Source organism: Lutra lutra, chromosome 15 (assembly GCF_902655055.1).
Source record: "Lutra lutra chromosome 15, mLutLut1.2, whole genome shotgun sequence".
Classification (NCBI taxonomy): Eukaryota; Metazoa; Chordata; class Mammalia; order Carnivora; family Mustelidae; genus Lutra; species Lutra lutra.
The window spans coordinates 26,150,239-26,162,035 of record NC_062292.1 but is presented as its reverse complement, the minus strand read 5'-3'; positions in this window follow the sequence as shown (position 1 = coordinate 26,162,035).

The window sequence follows — 11,797 nt, the reverse complement described above, 5'->3', positions numbered from 1 at the left end:
CAGAGAAATAATTAATGTAAAGAAGATACATTACTGAATGCTAAAGCTGTTGGGTAAAAGTGGGGTGAGAAGTAGGATTTTACATAGTATAAATGTATCTCCTCCAGTTTCAAAGATACGAAATAACTGCTAGAAGCCACTGTCTTAATCAGGTCACCAGAATTCACACCATCTCTGTTACAGCCTTCTAACCAGCCTCCTTAAATCCTCTCTGGGTGCTATGTGGAAATCTGATGGGAGGGGAGAAAGAGTGGATAGAAAGAGGCTCATTAGGATTCTATAACACAGAGGGTGGAGGCTTAGAAGAAGGCCATTGTGATGGAGTGAGAGTGACAGGATTTGGCACTTTTGGAGGTAGGATTGATAGAGTTTGGTGATGAATTAAGAAGTGAGGGAAAGATAGAGGATTAAGGATAATTTGTTGAGTGCTGCCTTGAACACCTTGGTGGATTCTGGGGCCAGCTACTGAAATGGGAAAGTTAGAGATAAGGTGGGAATGAGGGATTGGAAATCAAGAGTTCTGTTTGACCATGCTGAGTTTAAGATCCATAGGTGATGTGAATTTACCAAAGCTATCTAATAGGTAGTTGAAAGTCTAGAGTGGCTTGGAAGGGTAAAAGCTAGAGACCCAGGCTCATCTTAAGTCATCAATGTCTGGACAGCATTTAAATCCATGAGACTGGGAGAGGTCACCTGGGGAGAACATAAACCCCGGGGAAGAATGGAGATCCAAGTTAGAGCCCTGAACACTGCATGTAGAATTCCAGCAGAGCAACCAGGGCTGGGAGAAAACCAGGAGGGTTTGCTGTTGTGAAAGCCAAGGGAAGAAAGTGGAGTACTCAGCCAGCCCATGCTGTTCTAATCTGATCAGGTAAGATTAGAAAAAAAAAAAAAAAAAGTGGCCTTTGAATTTGGTAACAGAAGCCATCCTCTCTTTGCCAAACTGTACTGAGTGCCTATTGAATTCTGAATATTATGCCAGGCAATAGGGGAAGAAAGACAAATAAAAGACAATTACAGTACAGCGTGATGAGTGCCCTGATCATCACAACCGCAGGGGTCCACAGGGGAGATACATCTTAACCCAACTTTGGAGGTGAGGAGTGAATGGAGGCTTCTAGGAATTGGTTCTGACGTTGAGTGTTGGAGGATGAATGGGGACTACCCAGAAGTGTGGTGAATTTGCTTGAGGCAGAAGAAACCCACATGCAAACTCCGTATCCGTGGAGATGTGATAAAGCACTGTGTTTGGAGAATTTAAGTAGATTGGTTTGGGTGGGCTGCAGTGTATAGGAGAAGGAGCAAAGTAGAATGGATAGTAGAAGTAGCCAAAGGCAAAGGTTTAAAGTCCTATGCCCCTCACCAGGGATTACCTGCTAGCCTGCAGCAAAGCAGGGGGCAAAAAGCCAATCATATTAGGGAAGCCAGGTGGAAGGAAGTAGAGGAACATCAGGCTGCCTCTGGCCATGCTGTGCAAGGTCTTTGGCTCTTGCAAGTTTATGGAAAGTTGTCCTTGGTTCCAAAGCTGGGAAGTGACTTGATGAACACGGCTGTTGGGATTAATAGCACAGCACTTGGCAAGATGGTTTGAAGGAGAAACTGGAGGCAGCAGGGGCAGATTGTAGTAGCACTGAATCACATTGTAAGGGAATTAGATAAAGGTAAAAAGCACGGATCCAGAAGGAAGACACTGGTGTAAGAGATTTATAAGGGTCATATATGCTAAGCAGCTATCAGAATATGGGTATAATATTAAGAACTTTCTGTTGGATCTTAGATCTGTATATATCTGGTTAGCCATAATGGTATCTCTTATTTTAATGTACTTTTCAGAGTAGTAGGCATTTTCATTTGATCCTAACTTGGCAATGTTCTCCTACCTCTAATAAAGGAAGTGAGATGGGTGACAGTAACTAGGCCAAAGTTACATGCTAGGAGTAATAGAGTAGGCCCTGGGCCAAGATCTTGTAATTTTGATTTTGATGGGTAATTATGCTACCAAGAGAGATCCTGAAATACGCTTCCATCTGGAAGGATTTAAGGTTGAGCGCAGTTAGGAGACAGCATACCTCAGGGGATGGAGTGGTTAGGCCACAAATCACACTTTCACCACCAGAGGGTGCTCTCACCCAAGGGAAAGTTGGCAGTCCCTACAGTTAAGAACTCTGCTACTGTGCTTCTTTCTTGAGGTTCTTTCTTTAGGAACTGCAGTATGAAGGATGCAATGGGAGTAGCCTAAGCATGTGGAGAGACGACCTGTAGCTTTCCACAGCCTGTGTCGAGCAGGAAATGCTTAATTATAGGGAAATGCTTAATTCTCCCTGGAATAATCCCAGATCATGCTCGTGTGGAAGAAGGAACAGACAGTTCAGAAATATTCTGGGAACTTTTGAAGATGGACAGGGTACTTCCTGCTTTTCTAACGCAAGATTTATTTCTAGGAGCTGTGGGGTCCTCCGTAGGGATGACTCATGGGTGCTCAATGTACATTCTGTCAATGGGTAATATTTAAGAATTTCAATTCCAGGGGCATCTGGGTGGCTCAGTGGGTTAAGCCTCTGCCTTCGGCTCAGGTCATGATCCCAGCGTCTTGGGATCGAGCCCCACTTAGGGCTCTCTGCTCAGCAGGGAGCCTGCTTCCTCCTCTCTCTATCTCTCTCTGATCTCTGTCAAATAAATAAATTTTAAAAATCTTAAAAAAAAAAAAGAATTTTAATTCCACCTTCCTAGGACAACTTTTTGCAAAGTTATGAAGGCAGTCATCTCAGCCTTCCCTTTTGTGCTGAGGCTCCCTCATGACCACTCTTTTCCTCTTTCTTCTTTTCCTCCTTCCTCTCTTTCCTTCCAGGCTTCCTTACTCATCAAAATTACTTTAGTAAAGAATAGAAACTCATTCACTTTATAAGCTGATACTGTCTTAAAATATTATCTTCCTGGGAGGACATGCATTATAATAGAAATTAAGGTCTTAAACCAAGGAATTAATGTTTTTAGAAACACATGGAGTAGCATTCAGTGGGCCTGGGTTGGGGGCTTGGTAGTGTTTCTCCCTGGAGTGTTAAGAACTCACTTTCTTGGGTGCCTGGGTGGCTCAGTGGGTTAAAGCCTCTGCCTTCGGCTCAGGTCCTGATCCCGGGGTCCTGGGATCGAGCCCTGCATTGGGCTGTCTGCTCAGCAGGGAGCCTGCTTCCCTTCCTCTCTCTCTGTCTGCCTCTCTGCCTACCTGTAATCTCTGTCTGTCAAATAAATAAAATATTAAAAAAAAAAAACTCACTTTCTCATCAGCAGCCCCACGTTTGACTTGTCTATGTAGCTACATCTTCTGGAATCCCTGAGGGACCATGTGCGGTCATTCAGAAGGAAAGCATGAAAATTGTGTAGTGGTCTGGTCTAAATAATTTGAACATCTCCCTTCTTCTATTTTATTTTCCCATTTTCAGTGGCCGCCCTCTCTCAAGCCCTGGGATGGTAGCAGGAGTAATCCGGGGCCTGAATGATGGAGCTGATTTTCTCTGCCTCCACTGACTTCTCTTCTAGGCATGTCCTCTGGGTTTGTTGGCACAAAAGTGGACTCTGTCCAGTCAGAGCCCACTGTTAGGACTGTGGGCTAACTGCCATGTTTAGGACTATGTCAGGTTGGGCAGGTTGGGGGGGGACATCGGATTTATTACATATGTCCTTTTCAATAGTTCTTCACTTGATATTCTTCTATAGCTTTTACCCTTGAGGGAAATTTGCCCTAAAATAAAGACATTGCAGTAAATATCCTCAGGAAAAGAAACATTGTCCATTAGAAGCTAGAGGCTGTGACAGTCTCCTAGTAGACTTGGATCTGGGTCTCACTCCTGTTCGGTAAGACTTGAGAGACATAGTTTAGCCTGTTTTCTTTGTTGGGTTCCCTCCATCTTTTTCTTGCAATAGATCCTTTCCTTTTGGGCTTGGGGTGACAGTGTCAATGCCATGGACACAGCCGCTTATCTAACCAGTGGGCTTTAGGCAAGTTCTTGTTTATGGTCTAGTTCTTCTTCTTTTTTTTTTTTTAAGTTTTTATTTATTAGAGAGAGAGAGAGAGAGAGCCCCTCTGTGAGGGGCAGAGAGAGAGGGAGAAGCAGACTCCCTGCTGAGCAGGGAGCCTGATGCAGGACTTGATCCCAGCCCCTGAGATCATGACCTGAACCGAAGGCAGACACTTAACTGACTCAGCCACCAGGCGCCCTATGGTCTAGTTCTAATGATTTAAGCTGGGAGTGGGGTAGTGTACATATTGAATAGACTTTGTCAGATTCAATCTTCTGCAGTTGGTCTCATCCTAGATCTTTCCAGTAGCAGTTCCCATAGCAAATCCCAAGGAAGATGAGATGTATGGGGTCCCTGGGCTGGGCAGACTTATCACACATTTCTCTCTGTAGCTTAGCATCCCACCTTTGTAGCCTTGCTTCTTTTACTCTTTTAGGTTTCTCAGGCGTTAGGAATCATCTATTAAAATGGAGTGATTCCAGGGAAAACTCACAGCTTAGCTCTTAACAGGACTGCCTTAGTTTTTAATGCATAATTTAGCAGATATTGGAGTCACAGTAGGTTTTCTTTTGGAGGATCTTCAGATATTGGTCACTTTACATATGAGGCTGGAGAGAGAGAAAATCAGCTAAGGTTACAAAGCAGAGCTAGGACCCCGATTTAATTCTTTAAACTTTTACACTAGTTCTTTCCCCATCAATTACCATGTGAATGAGACGATGCTGAGGTGAAGGTGAAAGGGACAGAGGGATGGCGGGGAGGCGGGAATGAGCATCTGTAACGAGATGGTTAGTTACCCAACATTCATTCAAAAACTGTGTATTGGACACTGCTATTCTAGGCGTTGAGATAGGAATTGCAGACATCAAAGACTGGACATAGTCATCTTTCCTCTGGAGCTCCCCGTCCAGTGGCTGGATAGGCAAACAAACTCATACTGGTGACGAGTGTGATGGTAGAAATGAGAGTCATGGATGTGCTTTGGAAGGATGGGCTATTGTCAGGATTCTTTTGGTAGCAAGTGATAGAAAGCTCAAACCAGCTTGAATAAAAGAGAGAATTCACTGATTAACGTAATTAGGAAGTCCAGGAGGCATTTCTGGTTTCAAACACAGCTCAATTCAGGGTCTCAGAAACTCTTGTCAGGACAGTCTTTCCAGTCTTTTTTTCTTTTGTGTAGACATCATTCTTTCTAAATGTTGCAGGGATGGATCAGGCATCTGTGTTCTTGCATATTATTCACTTAGGAAAGAAGGAAAGAAGGTACTTTTCTGTGAAGATGATCTCATTTGTGCTGACTTGGATCATATGCCCATTCTAAGCAACCAGGGAAAATGGAATCCTTGTATTGGCCAGGTCTGGGTCAAATCCTTAATCTGGAGCTAAAGAAATGGGATTCTTCCAACTCAAACAATATAGATTGATTGTGGAGGAGGATTCCTTGTGGACCTGCAAAAATAATACAGCCTCGAACACCCAGCTGGAGAAAGGTGGAGAGGAGTAAAACGGGGTTGTTCTGTTTTAAAACCCAACTAGGTGTACTACAGTACAGTTCTGATGCTAACCACTCGGAGTTGATGTTAGACTTCACAAATTAAAGGGTCGATATTCCACAAGACTGCTCTTACTAAAGCAAGCTTCACTTTGGGTGTCCCCAGGTCGCCTGCTCTGCTAACCAACTGGCTATAAATTTGGGATTTTTCATAACTTGTTCAGTTTTGACAATTTGCTAGAACAACTCAAAGAACTCATGAAAGTGCTATACTTAGGAGTCCAGTTTTGTTATAAAGGATGCACACTGGGTGAATTCTGGGAGGGAGCTCAGATCAAGTCAGGGTGTATCACCCTCCCAGTACATCAATGTATTCACCAGTCAGAAAGCTCCATGAGCTTGGGTGCCCAGAGTTTTTATTGGGGTTTCATTACAGAGGCATGACTGATTAAATCATTGGCCATGTGACTGAATTCAGCCTCCACTCATACTTCCCTCCCTGGAGGTCTAGCTACAAAAAGTCCCAACATTTTTCTGGTGAGGAGTCCCTGTCCTGAAGTTACCCAAAGGGCTACCATCAATAGCATCATTAGCATAACAGACACTCCTGTCACTCAGAAAATTCCACAGGTTTTTGAGGATCTATGCCAAAGAACAAAGATAGACAAATTCTTCACCTGCAGAGGTTCAGGAAGGCTTCTTAGGTAGTATTTGAGTTGAGTCTTCATGGTGGCAAAGAACACATCTGTATGAAATCACCAAGACATGAAAAAGAAGGGTCATTATAAGGGACTACAAGGACAATAAGTGAGGCAAGAGAGAGGGCTATAAAGATGGACAGTGTTCACATCTGGCAAAGCTTTAAGACAAAGTCTTCTATCTTATGTAAGCTGTGGGAAGCCATAGATGATCTGAAGTTTAGTATTATGTCCCTAGCACAGGTGTGGAGGGTAGAGAGAAGGTAAGCAAGATGGAATGAAGTGTGTACAGTAAGTCAGGCAAGAATTCCAGTTTTCAGAGGTACCTACTTCGCTGTTTTGCCAAGGACAGACCCTTGATCCCTGCATTAGTGTCCTAGTGTTGTGTAACAAATCAAACTGGGAGGCTTAATATGACAGAAATTATTCTTTCACAGTTTGGAGGCCAAAATTCCAGGATCCAGGAGTCCAAGGGGTTTTGTCTAAGGGAGAGTCTGTTTCATGCCTTTCTCTTAGCCTCTGTTAGTTGCCGGTAATTCCTGGTGTTCCTTGGCTTGCAGCTGCATCACTCCAACCTCTGTCTTTATCATCTTGTGTTGTTCTTATGTGTCTTTGTGTCCAAATTTCCTTTTCTTATAAGGATACCAGTCATTACATTAGGGCCTACCCTAATTCAATGTGGTCTCTTCCTAACTTGATTCTATCTGAAAAGACCTAATTTCCATATTCACAGGTACTTCAACATACCTTTTTGTGGGGGACACAGTTTAATTCATAAGATGCCCAAAGCCTTCTGGGCACATAAAGGAAAATGATGGATCATCTAGGTCGCCTCATAATATCAAACCTATGTCCTCATCCTCATTCATACAAAGCTCATGAACTCTGACGGCATTTTGGGTACAGTATCCTCTTCTTTACTGATTGAGTTGAGCCAAGGTGGGTGGATAGTGTTGTTCTTGCTACTATCCTGGGAAAGACTCTGCTCCTTCTTTCTCCCAAGTATGTTCTAAATTGTCAGAGGGGGAAGCTTTGAGTACACACTTCCCCTATACCAACCTGTCCATAGCACTCTTGTTTCTCTAGAGAAGATGAATAATGGATGATCCTAAGCCCAGTGACTACTCTTCTCTTACTAGAAGAGGGGTGATGATATGAAATCACCATTAAGATGTCTTTACTGTCTGTTCTCCTTACCATTTCTCAAGTTCTCAACCAATACATTAAATGGATCACCTCAGTCTAGTATCCTTCTGTGCTGTGTTTAAGTTGTAACTCTTTGTTATCAAATTATTTTACTGATCATGTCTTATCCTAAACATGCAGCTGTTTGGTGGGAGTTTTAAGATCTGTTGTTTGAAATTGGTCAAACCAGATTCTTCCGGTGTGTAAGTGACATCCTGGGAATCACTTAGACACCTTCAGGGAGTCATTTCGTTAAATGGTACTCCTGTGGATGCAGAGATCACATGCCCCACAGGGAGAAGCTAAATTTTGAGGTCATGGATGTTGACGTCTTTCACCAAGGGGATCCAGTTCTCTGTCTCTCTGGAGTGAATGCTCTAGGATCAGGCATGGCTGGCATCTTTGTGCTTGTTTGGAAAGATTTCATGCAATTTTTTTCTTCTGCTGAACATGGATTACTGTAAATGAAAGAAACCGAGTTAAAATTTTTTTTTAAGATTTTATTTATTTATTTGACAGAGAGAGATCACAAGCAGGCAGAGAGGCAGGTAGAGAGAGAGGAGGAAGCAGGCTCCCTGCTGAGCAGAGAGCCCGATGCGGGGCTCGATCCCAGGACCCTGAGATCATGACCTGAGCCGAAGGCAGCGGCTTAACCCACTGAGCCACCCAGGCGCCCCAAAATTTTAAATTCATTTTTAGAGTTGGGAGAAATGAGGTCTATGTATTTCCCAGACGCACTTCATAGAGGGGCTGACTTGTCTTCATTTGCCTTGGACTTTCCTGGTTTTAAAAGTCCCACACCTCAGGATCCCCTTTAGTCAACCTATCCTTTAAACAAGACCACAAATCCCTTTGTGGCAGAGGTAGTTTTATGTGTTTTCCATATAAACCATTTTGCCCCATATTCTCCCCCATCACAATATCCAGCATATATTTTGACAAGCATCTGTAGTCCAAAGGAATGTTACCTAAGAAGCCAGACCTAAAAGCAACAATGGAAGATCACCCAATTTCTAGTATTTGACTTTGTTCTTTTAATGTCCTGCATGCTGGAGGGACTGAGATGATTGGGAGAGGGAGGGTAATGGAAATGGAGGACACAAATTCTGAATACTATTTATAGTCTAGGAAGAGTCTTTGGTTGAGTTACTGGATTTTCTCCAAGGGTCAAATAACTCCAAAGTTCCAGAGGAAGCCTCTGGAAAGGAATTTTTCAGGAGAAATCACTATGTAAATTTCCCCAATGAGATCAAAGCAAGTGTCCATCGGGTGATGTCCTGTTCCATCTCCTTTCACCCCTCAAGATCATCCCTCTGACGAATTTACGGACTGTGATCAACCAAATACTTGTCACTATATCATAGCTAAAGTATATTCACATGCTTGTTGTTATGGCAACCATCAATAATATTAATAAAACTCTGTCTGGTTGAACCAGATGAATGGGACATGTAAACACAGACAAGAATAGCCATATCAGATGTCAACACAGAACAACATAAGCACAACAATCTGTATGCTGGTTATCATCTTCCACCCCATCCCAGCTGCTGCATCTGCCTTGCTTATGCCGGAAACACTCATTGCTTTTTGTTTGGGGGCTATGTAAGTGGGTATACAGCAGGAAGGGACCCTCTTTGACCTCTAAAATGAGAAAAGGAGAAATAGTTTGCCGAGTTCAGTATTTTATGAAACTAGGTGTTCCCTCTGTGATATTTGTACATTGTTCACCAGTCATGCTCATCATAAAACACATTGTCTAGAAAGCTTGTTTTTATTAAGTATTCACTTTGCACATGTTAGTGACTTAAATAGTGGTTGATTTTAGCTGGAGGGTCAATGGACAATAGCCTGGTGATCAGTGTGTTTACTTAGATTCATAGAATGGGATAATCAACTCTACCTTATAGGCTGTTGTGAAAATCTAATGAGATAATATAAGCAGAGCTCTTAGTGTAGTGACGTAGGTGCTCCATGTATGAAGTGGAAGGTTATCTCACATAGTGGCCATGGACTCTGAAGTTAGGTTGAATTTCAGTTTTTCATTTTCCAGCTATGCATGCCTGGGCAAGTTTTGTAAATCTTTGTCAGGTTAAGATGACTTTCTTCATCCACTGAATGAGGAGCTTAATAGTATCCACATTCTAGGATTCTTGTGAGAATTAAGTTATTTACTAAAGGTGATTACTTCAGTGCCTAAGATTTGGTCAAGACTCAATAAGTGGGAGCTGTTGCTAACATTACTAGTAAAAAAGTTTTGGGTGTGATGGGAGAGATGGGGTGGGATTATGCAGCTAATGATTATAATTGCTCTCTGTACAGCTTTGGTACATTCTGATGCACAAAGCCAAGGAAGCTTTAATAGATTCCAGTCTACCTTGGTAACAGATAGGAAGCACCACTCCTTGAACTTCTATCTGTAATTTTAAAATTTCACTTTCAAAATCCTAGGTATAAGTTAATGCTATAAAAGTCATCAGATTAGGGGCACCTGGGTGGCTCAGTGGGTTAAGCCGCTGCCTTCGGCTCAGGTCATGATCTCAGGGTCCTGGGATCAAGTCCCGCATTGGGCTCTCTGCTCAGCAGGGAGCCTGCTTCCCTCTCTCTCTCTCTCTCTCTCTGCCTGCCTCTCTGTCTACTTGTGATCTCTCTCTGACAAGTAAATAAATAAAATCTTTAAAAAAAAAGTCATCAGATTATATTCTCTATTGTTCCTAGACTTAAAGCCCACCTCTGATCTATTTCTAGGTTTTCTCCTCCCCTTTTTGTACGTCAGTTCTTATCTTTGATGTTTTCCTTCATATCTTTTTGCTCTTGGGACCAGCATTTTGGTAATTTATACTCTTCAGCAGGCAGAAAACTTCATTATGAGGAAAAGGAATGAGAAGCTCTTTTCTGACACCATCCAACCATGATGTTCCTGGTTTCAGAAAGCTCTTTAGCCCTTAATAATCCTCCTTCTTCCAACAGTATTTTTTCTCAATCATAACAAGACATATGCTTTTAAGATGATTCACTGGGGCAGTCATGCCCTGCAGAGGAGTAACGTTTTAGAGAATTTCTTTCCCTTCCATCAAAGAGGAGCATTTGTTTGCTCTTGTATGATACCTGCTTGCTTCCTTTTTCTTATTCTGTCAACAAATGAGTCCAATCAATTGATTTTTTTTTCTCAGCACTTTGCTCAACAACTAGCTTAATGGATTAAAAAAAAGAACAACTAGCAAACAGTAATTCTAGAAACAGAACATCCTTGTTATCTTAGAGTCACACTAGGCACAGCCCTAGACTTTGTTTTCATGGAGATAATAACAGAGGGCCCATAGTTAATCAATTATTATCCTGGCTAGTCTTTGTTTACTCCATTGTTTCATCTTTCCAGTAGATGAGGATCTCCTTTTAAGAGAGACATTTTTCCAGCCTACTTCCTCTTCACTAAGAACTGATCTCTATTCACAGGACCAGGACCTTGTGGCTATAATTGTGGTAAACAATTTTGTTCCTTCCATGGCCATAGCTGTTTGTACCACTGGGAGACACCCAAGCCAGTCTGGGCCAATCAGAATAACCCTCTTGGGTGTTTAGAACTCAGACACTGGGACATCTATCAGTTGGTCATGCCAGAGTAATAGGTGTAGGGCTGCAGGGCTGGGCCATTGTATTAGTTATTTATTGCTGTATAATGAACTGCCAAAGTTAATAGCTTAATTTATTTTTAAATTCTCTTTCTTTCTTTCTTTCTTTCTCTCTTTCCTTCCTTCCATCCATCCATCCATCCATCTTTTTTTTAGTAGGCTCCATACCCAGTGTGAAGCCCACTGTGGGGCTTGAACTCATGACCCTGATATTAAGACCTGAGCTGAGATCAACAGTCAGATGCTCAACTGACTGAGGTGCTCAGGTGCCCCAAAAGTTAACAGCTTTAAACAAGAAATATTGATTATCTCACAGTTTTTATGGGTTGGAAATCTAGGAATGACTTAGATGTGTACCTCTGCCTCATTGATATCTCACAAGGCTCCAATTAGAGTGCTAAACACTTTGGTTGGTTAGAGTTGTGGTCTCATCTGAAGGCATGACTGGAGTAGGATCTACTTCCATTCTCATTCACATGGTTGTTGTTAGGATTCGTTCCTCATGGGCTGTTGGACAGACACTCTCAGTTCCTTGCTGGTTGTTGGTCAGAGGATTCTGTAATTTCCTTGCTTTATAGGCCTCTCCATGGGGAAGCCGGCTTTCATCAGAGAACAGGAAAGTGCAAGAGAAAGAGTACACAAAATCGCTTTGTAACCTAATCTTGGAAGGGATATAGCATCACTTCTGTCATGATCTATCCATTAGAAGGAAGTGATTAGGTCCATTCCACATTCAAGAGTAGATGATTATGCAAGGATGTAAATATTAGGAG